Raw genomic sequence first — 12,589 nt, forward strand, 5'->3', positions numbered from 1 at the left:
GGAGCTTAGTATAGATGGCCTAATAGAATCAGTGCTGCACACTGCTACAAAGCCCAAATTATTTTCCAGCCAAGATACAGATAAACATGATTAGTAATTTGAAAGCTTAAAACGGTTGGTAGGGTGATTTTAACCAATCATCAAGCTTTTACTCTCCCCAGGATGACACAGGGGTAGAAAAGTCGTTTCGGATCCATGATTTGTTCATCTTTATGAACGTGAGTCTGTCTACATTATCAGTGGAGAGCCGCGTGCGCTTATCTGTCAGCACACCACCAGCAGCGCTGAACACACGTTCAGACAGAACGCTGGCTGCGGGGCATGACAAGATCTCCAAGGCGTGAGTGGCGAGCTCCGGCCATTTATCCAGATTGGAAGCCCAAAAAGAGCAAGGGTCCAGTGACACAGTCATGGCTTCAATGTTTACTTGGATATACTCCTGTACCATCGTCTCTAGGCGTTGACTATGTGACAGACTTCTTGTCTCCTGTGGCCTTGCAAAGGATGGGCTAAAAAAGTGGTGAAATGATTCCGCAAAATTGATGTTACCAGCAGATACTGTGGTTCTGTTACGGTTTGAGTGCTGAACACTTGACGGTCCCACGGTTGGCAAGTTGGAACTGTGGGATTCACTACGTGCACCACTGGTGTTTTGTGGAAAAGCACATGTAAGATTCTGCAACAGTCTCTGCTGATACTCCTGCATGCGTGCATCCCTTTCTATGGCAGGAATAATTTCTGCAAATTTACTTTTGTACCGGGGATCTAACAGTGTGGCAACCCAGTAGTCAGGATTATTTCTAATTCTCACAATTCGAGGGTCATGTTGCAGGTAGTGCAGCAAGAAGGCACTCATGTGTGTTGCGCATCCAGGAGCACCAAGTCCCTGTTGTGTTGGTGGCGAGGTAACAATCATGCTTCCTTCCTCTGTCCTCTCCCCCCAACCTCGCACAACAGAAATGTGATCAAGTACTCCCTCATCTGATGAGTCTTCCATCAGTTCGTCCTCCACTTCTTCCTGGGCTCCTGCACCTTCCTCACTAGTTTGGCTGCTACCATGCGCCTTGGTAAAACCATCTCCCCCACCATCACATGCCTGCCGCCTTGGTGCTGCCGACCGTCTGGACCTTGCAGATGTTAGCCCTTCCGCATACAACTCCTCCTCTACTTCCTCCACCTCCTCTTGTGCCACCACCTGACTCCGAATTCTGTTTAACATGTGCTCCAGCATGTAAATCACCGGAATAGTCATGCTGATAATGGCATCGTCAGCACTAAACATCTTCGTCGCCATTTCAAAACTGTGCAGAAGGGTGCATAGGTCCCTGATCTGAGACCACTCCTCCAGCGTGATTTGCCCCACCTCTGGATCTCGTTGGCCCAGGCTATACGTCAGAACGTATTGCACCAGGGCTTGTCGGTGCTGCCACAGTCGCTGCAACATGTGCAGAGTTGAATTCCACCGTGTAGGCACATCGCATTTTAGCCGGTGAAGTGGCAGGCCCAACGACTTCTGTAGAGATGTAAGTCGCTGAGCTGCGGGATGCGAACGGCGGAAGTGAGCACACAGCGACCGTGCCCTCTGCAGAAGGCCATCTAGTCTGGGATAGTGGGCTAAAAATTGCTGGACAACCAGGTTCAACACGTGAGCCATACAAGGCACGTGTGTGACATTGCCCCGGCGAAGGGCCGCACCCAAGTTTGCAGCATTGTTGCACACGGCCTTCCCTGGTTTCAGGTCCAGTGGAGACAACCATTCATGAAATTGGTTCTCCAGAGCTGACCACAACTCCTCAGCTGTGTGACTCACATTTCCCAGACATTTCAAAGTAAAAACCGCCTGATGACGTTGAGCCCTACTGCCAGCATAGTAAGGAGGTGTGCAGGATTCCTTCTGCGCAGTTAGAAAGCTTGTGGCATGACCAGACAGGCTTTGGGTGCAGGTGGAAGACCGAGAGGAGGTTGAGGAGGCAGAAGCAGTGGAGGAACTTTGACATAAAGAGGATTGACGCACAACTCGTGGGGACGGCAAGACTTGGACAGCAGCCCCTTGTCCTGCTGTCACCATAGTTACCCAGTGCCCAGTCAGCGACATGTAACGCCCCTGTCCATGCCTACTCGTCCAAGTGTCTGTGGTGAAATGCACCCTGTCACACACAGAGTTTCTCAAAGAAGCGGTGATGTTGTGTGCGACATGCTGGTGGAGCGCAGGCACACCTTTCTTTGAGAAGTAGTGCCGACTGGGCATCTGGTACTGGGGCACTGCGACGGACATAAGGTCTCGAAAATCCTCTGTGTCCACCAGGCGGAAAGGCAGCATTTCTGTAGCCAAGAGCTTGCAGATGGTGAAATTCAACCTCTTAGCTTTCTCATGGCTAGGAGGAAATGGTCTTTTACTTGTCCACATCTGAGGGACCGAGGGCTGGCTATTGTGCTTAGACGGGGTTGATAAGGGTGTCCCCGGCAAACTGCCGGTCTGTGAGGAAGATGCAGGCGGACATGTTAGGTTGCCTTGATCCAAAGGTGGTGCTATCGATGTCGGACAGCGCTCAACACCAGCTGGTGTTACCACCTCCAAAGAAAATGATGACCTGCCAATCACGCTGGCTGTTGCGGGTAAAGAGGTGGCAGGTCTGCGCCCCAAAACAGGTGTGACTGCTGTCCCCCCAGTCACAGAGGATGAAGAGGCCGCGGATGCACAAGATATGGCAGACGGTGGTTGGCCCGGCCGGCTAGGCCGCATTGTAGCACACTGAGCTTCCCACTGCAACTTATGCTTCATGTCCATGTGCCGGTTCATGCATGAAGTACTCAAACTATGTATTTTTTGGCCTCTACTTAGCTTTTGCTGACAAATGTTACAGATAACACGAGTTGGGTCATCTTTATCGATCTGAAAAAATGCCCAGGCTATGCAAGGCTTAGCACCCACGCGACCTGAAGAGCTGTGGCACCCCAGGGGTCTGGTTTCCACAGTAACAGCAATGTTATGTCTGAGAGCAGGTGGGAGGTCTCTTGGTCAGGAATCCTATGCATGCCACACCTCCTGCCCAGTCCTGGGAGGGGAAGAACTTCCCCTGTATAAACCTGGGGCTGAGGCAGGGTTAGAGAGTTGAGAGGGAGAGTTCAGCCAGGAGGGCTGACAGGGAGCTGTGGCTCCGGCTGGGCCCAGCTCCTGGGCCATGCCAGGAGTAGAGAAGAAGTAGAGACAGAGAAGCAGATATAGGAAAAGAACATCAGGAGCTCTGTGGGAGCAGTGCTACAAGGAGTCAGGGGCTGGCAGCTGCAGAGCTCGCCCTGACTGAGAAGTTATCACCGGACCCGGAGTCCGAGGCTGTGGGGACTAACTCCTATCCAGCAGCAGAAACCGACCGGCAGGGGATTGCAGGTCCTCTGGCCCAGAAACCCGAAGGCACGGTCACACGCATGGGACCAGCACCGCCGTCGTGGAGCGGAAGCTACTAGAAGGCCCCGAGTCACCGGCCATACGGGTGAGCACCACACGGTACACTCAGGGACGTGGGCTACTTATACCCGCCTCTAGCAAGGTAGCCAGAAGAGTACAGTTAGTTTGGGAGGCCTACAACTCCGCCTGGCCAGGGGAGATCCCATCTGCTCAAGGACTGACCAGGCCCCAATCGCTAGCCAGTACTCCGGGAGGGTCTATCTTTGTCACCAGTAAAGACCCTGAACTACACCGTACCGTCTCCGAGTGGTTCCTGCTACCCCCATCATCCACGTCGGCTGCCCTGAGGCCATACCCCTCCCGCTGGGGGTTATACTATCACGCTGCACAATCCTACCACCGGCCTCAGCGGTCTGCCCTGCAGCAGCAGCTCCTTAGCTGTACTCAACGGGTGGCGTAGTCGTCCAACATCTACCGCTGATACATCGCCGCTCAGTCTGACTCCCTGGGCACGGACCGGATCACCGCCACGAGACTACAACCCTCAACAGATCCGGCTCCGGGTAAGCTCCCGCGTGCGCAACGCTGCGCGACACAGGCCCAGGGGCGCGTCAACTTTTGGCGTAGTCGGCAGGATCTCGTGCCCGCAACCACCGGGTACTGCGTGCCTGAAAAATACTGTTCAAACTTACCTGTGGTGAAGATTCCCGCCATCCGGCGCCATCTTCCGCTTCCTTCCCGCCATCGGTGGAGTTTTCCCGCCATCCGGCGCCATCTTCAGCCTTCTTCCCGCCACACGTGGAGTTTTCCCGCCATTGGACGCCATCTTGAGGACGCCGCGCGGGAAGAAGAGGGGCGTGGACTCCGAAAGCGCGCGAGAACTGAAGCCCCGCCTCACGTCCGGACGTTGCGTAAGGTCCTGGAAGGAGCCCAGCAGACGCCGACGTCACAGGAGCGCGACGGAAGGTCCTCAACCCTGACGATCCACTGCGGAGCCGCGGCCTACGGAAGAGGATCATCGCAAGGTAGGCCACGGTCCACTAGGGGGGAGAAGGATGTCGGATACGGAGGAGAGCTTCACCGCTTCAACCCCCGCCAGCGCCACCGCTGTTGCGGTCATGCCTTTCACCATGCCCTATATCCCGGGGGCAGCCTGGCTACCCCAGTACTCAGGGGAGTCACATACCCTGCATGACTTTAGAGAAAAGCTGGATAGCCTCTTCCAGGTGTACCCCCTCACAGAGGAGCAAAAAGTGAGCATCCTGTTGGCCCAATTAACCGGGGCAGCCCAAAGGGGGGTAAAGTCCTGGCCACCTGGGAGGAGGACTGTCGCAGAGATACTAACCCAGCTAACCGAGGAGGAGCTGCAGTACTACCAATACGAGGAAAGCCAAGAGGACCCGGACGGGTCTGAGGACTACCCTCAGGAGGGAGCACAAAGAGGACATAGCTACTGAAGGGAAGTAGCGTGAATAAAGAGCTGTACATAGTTACCCGTTAGGGTACAAGGACTGCTGCTAATTAAAATATGGTCCCCGTTGGGATTAGTGAATTGTTCCCCGTGTGTCCCTATCCCTTACCAGGCTGAGGACTGTGAGCAGCCAATCCTTATCCCCACTGGCCGAGGACTGAGAGCGGCCATATCCTGTAAATAATTATGTGTTTCTAGTAATTTATAGGAGTCCTTGGTGGATTTACCGGGAATCCTTTGTACAGTTAGTGGAGCGTAACCCAGGATGGACTAAAAGACTGTTAAGGACTCGGGGCAGGACAGACCCCTACCTGGTTACGTCTCCCTGTTTTGGTGAAATGGACACCTTACTTTTCTTCAAAGACTGCACCCGATTGCGGACACGCCGTAACCATCTTTATGTGTTTTTCTTATTGTATTATTATTGTTTATACCTTGTTATGTTTTTCTAAAAATATGTTTAGTCCCGGAGTACTAAATTTCACTAGGGGGGAATGTGGCACCCCAGGGGTCTGGTTTCCACAGTAACAGCAATGTTATGTCTGAGAGCAGGTGGGAGGTCTCTTGGTCAGGAATCCTATGCATGCCACACCTCCTGCCCAGTCCTGGGAGGGGAAGAACTTCCCCTGTATAAACCTGGGGCTGAGGCAGGGTTAGAGAGTTGAGAGGGAGAGTTCAGCCAGGAGGGCTGACAGGGAGCTGTGGCTCCGGCTGGGCCCAGCTCCTGGGCCATGCCAGGAGTAGAGAAGAAGTAGAGACAGAGAAGCAGATATAGGAAAAGAACATCAGGAGCTCTGTGGGAGCAGTGCTACAAGGAGTCAGGGGCTGGCAGCTGCAGAGCTCGCCCTGACTGAGAAGTTATCACCGGACCCGGAGTCCGAGGCTGTGGGGACTAACTCCTATCCAGCAGCAGAAACCGACCGGTAGGGGATTGCAGGTCCTCTGGCCCAGAAACCCGAAGTCACGGTCACACGCATGGGACCAGCACCGCCGTCGTGGAGCGGAAGCTACTAGAAGGCCCCGAGTCACCGGCCATACGGGTGAGCACCACACGGTACACTCAGGGACGTGGGCTACTTATACCCGCCTCTAGCAAGGTAGCCAGAAGAGTACAGTTAGTTTGGGAGGCCTACAACTCCGCCTGGCCAGGGGAGATCCCATCTGCTCAAGGACTGACCAGGCCCCAATCGCTAGCCAGTACTCCGGGAGGGTCTATCTTTGTCACCAGTAAAGACCCTGAACTACACCGTACCGTCTCCGAGTGGTTCCTGCTACCCCCATCATCCACGTCGGCTGCCCTGAGGCCATACCCCTCCCGTTGGGGGTTATACTATCACGCTGCACAATCCTACCACCGGCCTCAGCGGTCTGCCCTGCAGCAGCAGCTCCTTAGCTGTACTCAACGGGTGGCGTAGTCGTCCAACATCTACCGCTGATACATCGCCGCTCAGTCTGACTCCCTGGGCACGGACCGGATCACCGCCACGAGACTACAACCCTCAAGAGATCCGGCTCCGGGTAAGCTCCCGCGTGCGCAACGCTGCGCGACACAGGCCCAGGGGCGCGTCAGAGCCACCACGACTTGTGGTGAGAGGCAGAGTTGTGTTTGAGGATGCAGTTGTTGACGTGCTTCCAGTACTACGTCTCTGTCCAGGAAGGCGCAACCTGACCTCTTCGTCACTAGCATCTTCCTCCACCTCCTCTGCTGACCTCATCTCTTGGCTGACTGTGGGTTGACAGTAAGTGGGATCTCCAACCTCATCATCATCACCCTGTGCGTTATCACACCCGTCGTCCTCAGAGCCAACCTGTTCCTGCCCTGACAGAAAACTAAAGTTGTCGCTCCAATCAGGTATTTGAGTCTTATCATCGTCTTCCTCATTGTCTCCACCAACAGGAGTTACAGTTTGGGAATGAGGGTCTACATTATGGTCAGAACCTTCTGCGTCTGGTCCTGGATCCGACTCATAAAGATTCTGGGCATCAGTGCAGATCATTTCCTCGTCTGGATTCACAGAAGCGCTGGAGTCGACCTCTGATTCCCAGGCTATAGTATGAGAAAACAGCTCTGCAGACTCAACCATCTGTTCTACCTCATACTCAGACGGCCAGCTGGAGATTTGGGAGCTGTGAGGAAGCAAGTGCGATTTGGGTGACACCTTTGAGGACTGGAGTATTTGTGATGTTGAAGTTGATGTGGAGGAGAGCCCACTTAAAGGAGCACTTGATATCCGTTGAAGCACCTGCTGTTTTTGTGCCTCATCTGGAATTTGTAGCGATTGGCGTGGCCGTAAGAAAGGGATCTTATCACATTGTCCGCTAAAAGAAGTAGACATTTTAGTTTGGCTGGAAGATGGTCTTTCTTCTGCAGATGTTACTGTTGCTTTAACACCTACCCCACGGACACAACCTTTTTTCCCCTTCCCAAAATGCCTATTCCCCTTTCCACCAGCAGCAGGCCTTTTTCCACTCATTTTGGTGGTTAACTAATTCACAACTCTGGAGTTGTTTGCACAAAAAAACAATGGATGGGAACCGAGCAGAGCTGAGTGGCCAAACTGTGGATTTAGGCCAAAACTATTGGCTGGGTTAGATGCAGAAAAAAATTATATTCAATTTGCAACCTGATGGAGGTCAGTATAGATGGACTAATAGAACAAGTCCCTGTAACGGGTCCGGGAGGCGGAACCTCTGAGCTACTATACAAGGGGGCGGCCCTTGTAAGGGAGCGGGTGGCAGTCTCTGGGTGAACGGACAGGGAGTTACGGCAAGTGATCAGGGCAGTCTCTGGGTAAGGGGTAGGTACGACCTGTGATGGCAGAGCCTCCGGGTAGGCTAGCAGGCAGATGGTAGATGTGTGCTCCCAGGTGAGCAAGCGAGAGTCTCTGGAATAGCAGGTGGTCACGGCACGTGACGGCGGAACCTCCGGGCTGGCAGGCAGGTAGGTAACGGAGAAGCGCTCCCAGGTGAGCGGGCAAGAGTCTCTGGAATAGCTGGTGGTCACCGCACGTGACAACGGGACCTCCGGGCTGGCAAGCAGGCAGGTAACGGAGATGCGCTCCCAGGTGAGCGGGCAAGAGTCTCTGAGATAGCTGGTGGTCACAGCACGTGACAACGGAGCCTCCGGGCTGGCAAGCAGGCAGGTAACGGAGATGCGCTCCCAGGTGAGCGGGCAAGCTGGTCCATAGACAGACTGACCGGAGTAGTAAGGCAGACCGTCGGACCTCAGGCAAGCAGGCAGGTAGCTGATATGCGCTCCCAGGTGAGCGGGCAGGCTGGTCCTTTAGACAGACTGACAGGAGTAGTAAGGCAGACCGTCGGACCTCAGACTGGCAGACAGGTAACAAGTATTCAGGCAGGAATCAGGCAGGTAACTGGCAGGAAACTGGCAGGAAACTGGCAGGAAACTGGCAGGAAACTGGCAACGGGACCTGAGGGCTGAAGCACAGGTGAGACACAGGTGCAAACAACATTGCTCGGGCACCTCCATTTTGGAGGAGGTGCCTTAAATATGATGAAGTCCTCCGGCCATTGGCCGGGGACTCTTTAGGGCGGCGCGCGCGGCCCCTTTAAGAGGAGGGGAGCGCGCGCGCGCGCGCCCTAAGCACAGGGGCCGGGAAGGAGCGCGCGCTGAGAGCAGAGCAGGAGGAGGACGCCGGGACGGAGCGCGCGCTGACAGCAGAGCGGGGGGAGGAAGCCGGGCACGGAGCAGAGCGGTGAGGGGAGCAGCGTCCCTGCCTAGCAGAGGGCAGGGACGCCGGCACTACAGTACCCCCCCCTTTAGGCCCCCCCTTTTTTAGGCCAGACAGAAATTTAGCTAGGATGAGAGGGGCATGGATGTTCTCCCGGGGCTCCCACGTTCTCTCCTCAGGACCAAACCCCTTCCAATCTACCAGGAAAAAGGTCTTTCCTCTTACCCTTTTGGTGGCAAGAATGTTCTCTACCTCAAACTCGTCCTCAGCAGAAACCGGAGCAGGAGGCGTACCTGTAGACTTGGAAAAAGAGTTAAGCACCACAGGTTTGAGGAGAGACACATGGAAGGAGTTAGGGATCCGTAAGTTGGCCGGGAGTTTCAATTTATAGGCCACCGGGTTGATCTGACTGATGACCTCCAGTGGGCCGATGAACCGAGGCCCTAACTTATAGGAAGGGATCTTGAGCCGGACATATTTGGACGAGAGCCAGACTTTATCCCCAGGGCGGAATTGAGGAGGGTCCAGACGTTTTTTGTCAGCGTGTCTTTTCATACGCTCGGATGACAGAAGGAGTGCGGACCGGGTACTCTCCCATATGGAGGAAAATTTGTTAACAAGAGATTCCGCAGCCGGATTGTCCGCCGAGGTGGAGACGGGAAACGGGATCCGAGGATGCTGACCGTAGACTACAAAAAACGGGGATTTGGAGGAAGACTCGCTCTCGTGATTGTTGTACGAGAATTCGGCCCATGGCAGGAGATCCACCCAGTCAGAATGGTGGGCATTAACGAAGTGCCGAAGGTAACTGGTCAGGTTCTGATTGATCCGCTCCACTTGACCATTAGACTGTGGGTGGTAAGCGGAGGAGAAGTCCAGGGTGACGTCCAGCAATTTACAAGTGGCTCTCCAGAAACGGGAAGTGAACTGTACCCCACGATCCGACACGATGTGACGGGGCAGGCCATGAAGACGGAAGATGTGGCGGATAAAGTCTTTAGCCAGCTCGGGTGCAGACGGAAGACCTGGCAGTGGAGTGAAGTGAGCCATCTTGGAGAAGCGGTCAGCGACCACCCAAATGACCGTACAACCGGCAGAGACGGGCAGATCAGTAATGAAGTCCATCGCTATATGCTGCCAGGGGGCAGCAGGTACTGGCAGAGGTAGGAGGCGGCCGGCCGGCAGGTGTCTCGGAACTTTGTTGCGGGCGCAGGACACACAGGCAGAAACAAAGTCTATTACATCCTTGTGCAGGTTAGGCCACCAGTAGTGCCGGGTAATAAGCTGGAGGGTCTTTTTCTGACCGGCGTGGCCAGCTAGTTTAGACGAATGACCCCAGTGTAGGATCTTCTCCCGATCAGGTACTGGTACGAACGTCTTACCAGGAGGAAGACGATTTAGACTCACGGGAGCCACCTGCATTACTCTGGCGGGATCGATGATATGTTTCGGATCCTCCTCGAGATCAGACACCAGAAAGGATCGAGACAAGGCGTCCGCCTTGACGTTTTTGTCAGCCAGGCGAAAATGAAGGACAAAATCAAAACGAGCAAAAAACAAGGACCACCGGGCTTGGCGCGGGTTAAGTCTCTGGGCATGCTGGAGGTAAGCCAAGTTCTTGTGGTCAGTGTAAATTATTACCGGGTGAAGAGCCCCCTCGAGCAGGTAACGCCACTCCTCCAATGCCAGTTTGATGGCCAATAACTCTCGGTCTCCTATGGAATAGTTGCGCTCAGAGGAGGAGAAGAGTTTAGAGAAGAAGCCACAAGTTACCATCCTCCCGGAAGATGATTTTTGAGTAAGTACCGCTCCGGCTCCAGAGGAGGAGGCGTCAACTTCCAGGAAGAACTGCTTGTTGCCATCTGGGCGATGCAGCACCGGGGCGGAAGAGAAGGCCTGTTTAAGGGAAAGAAAGGCCTCCTCTGCTTCGGGTGGCCACTCTTTGGGATTAGTACCTTTACGGGTGAGCGCAGAAATTGGGGCCGTCCGGGAAGAGAAGTGTGGTATGAAGAGGCGGTAGTAGTTGGCGAAGCCCAGGAATCGCTGAATGGCCTTCAACCCCTCCGGTCGGGGCCATTTCTCGATGGCAGACAGTTTCTCAGGATCCATTTGTAGGCCGGTCTGAGAGATAATGTAGCCCAGAAACGGAAGCGAGGTCTGCTCAAAGAGGCACTTCTCAAATTTAGCGTAGAGATGGTTCTGCCTTAGCCTGAGCAGGACCTGACGAACGTCCCTCCGGTGAGTCTGGAGATCCGGAGAGAAGACCAAGATGTCGTCCAGGTACACCACTACGCAGGAGTAGAGAAGGTCCCGGAAGATGTCATTGACCAACTCTTGAAAGACGGCAGGAGCGTTACAGAGACCAAAGGGCATTACCAGGTATTCATAGTGGCCGTCCCGGGTGTTGAATGCCGTCTTCCATTCATCCCCCTGACGAATACGAACCAGGTTGTACGCCCCACGAAGGTCCAGTTTGGTGAAGATCCTAGCCCCCCTCAGACGATCAAATAATTCTGGAATGAGCGGAAGGGGGTACTTATTCTTCACCGTGATCAGGTTTAGGCCTCTATAGTCTATACAGGGACGGAGAGAGCCGTCCTTCTTTTTGACGAAAAAGAAGCCTGCTCCCGCCGGGGAGGTAGATTTCCGGATGAATCCTCTGGCCAGATTCTCCTCAATATATTCGGACATTGACCGGGTCTCAGCAGCGGATAAAGGATAGATACGCCCACGGGGAGGAGTAGTACCGGGTAGCAGATCGATGGGACAGTCGTATGGTCTATGTGGTGGTAATGTCTCTGCCTCCTTTTTATTAAAGACATCTGCATAAGACCAATAAGGAATCGGAAGTCCAGGTAGATTAGCTGGGGTAGGAGAGGGACGGACGGGATGGACGGGAACCAGGCAGGTTTTATGACAGTCTTGTCCCCAGCGAAGGACCTCTCCGGTTTGCCAGTCTAGCACGGGTGCATGTCTCTGGAGCCAGGGCAAACCTAGCAAGAGGGCGTGAGAGAGTCCAGGCAGAACATGAAAGGAGATACTTTCAGAATGCAGCATTCCCACCTGCAGGGTAATGGATTCGGTGATGAGTTGAATGGGGCGAGGTAAGAGGCCCCCATCCACGGCAGCGACAGACAAGGGTACAGCCAGAGGTTTGGTGGGGATGCGGTATTTCTCAACCAGGGACTGTGAAATAAGGTTCCCGGCTGCTCCAGAGTCAAGTTGGGCTAGTTCGAAATAACGGTTCTCCCCGTAGATGATCGAAACTGACAACAGCAGGGATGGAGAGGATTTATTCTTGTCTAGGTGGACCTCTCTGAGCGAACCTAGACACAGGCGTTTCCCGACCTCTCCGGGCAGGCACGGATCCGGTGCTCCTTACTGCCACAGTAGAAGCAGCTCCCCTCGGCACGGCGTGAGTCCTGACGGGTTTTGACCATCTTGGTCTGGTCGACCTGCATAGGCTCAGGAGAGTGTACCTGGGGAGAGATGGAGGGAATGACGGGTTTCTGGAAAGTAGGAGCTAAACGTGGAATCCTTCTCTCACGGGTGACCTCTTTGGCACGCTCCTGGAACCGTAGGTCAATCCGGGTGGCAAGAGTTATTAAGTCATCGAGAGTGGTAGGAATGTCCCGACCGGCAAGTTCATCTTTAATACGGCCGGACAGACCCTCCCAGAAGACGGAAACCAGAGCGTCGTTATCCCAGGCCAGCTCCGAGGCAAGGGTACGGAACCGTATGGCATATTGGCCCACGGTGAGACTCCCCTGACGGAGGCGTAGCAACGATGATGCAGATGAGGTCTTCCGTCCGGGTTCGTCGAAGACTTTCCGGAAAGCCGTGAGAAAAGCAGGCAAGTTGGACACCAGGGGGTCTCCTCTCTCCCATAGAGGATTCAGCCAGGCCAGGGCCTCCCCGGTGAGATGGGACATGATGAAGGCAATTTTGGCCCGGTCGGAGTTAAACTGGTAGGACAAAAGTTCAAAATGCAGGGTGCACTGATTTAAGAAGCCCCGAGCC

This window comes from Phyllobates terribilis, unplaced genomic scaffold (genome assembly GCF_046119375.1).
Source record: "Phyllobates terribilis strain yellow unplaced genomic scaffold, ASM4611937v1 Scaffold_2__4_contigs__length_985480577, whole genome shotgun sequence".
Taxonomy (NCBI): domain Eukaryota; kingdom Metazoa; phylum Chordata; class Amphibia; order Anura; family Dendrobatidae; genus Phyllobates; species Phyllobates terribilis.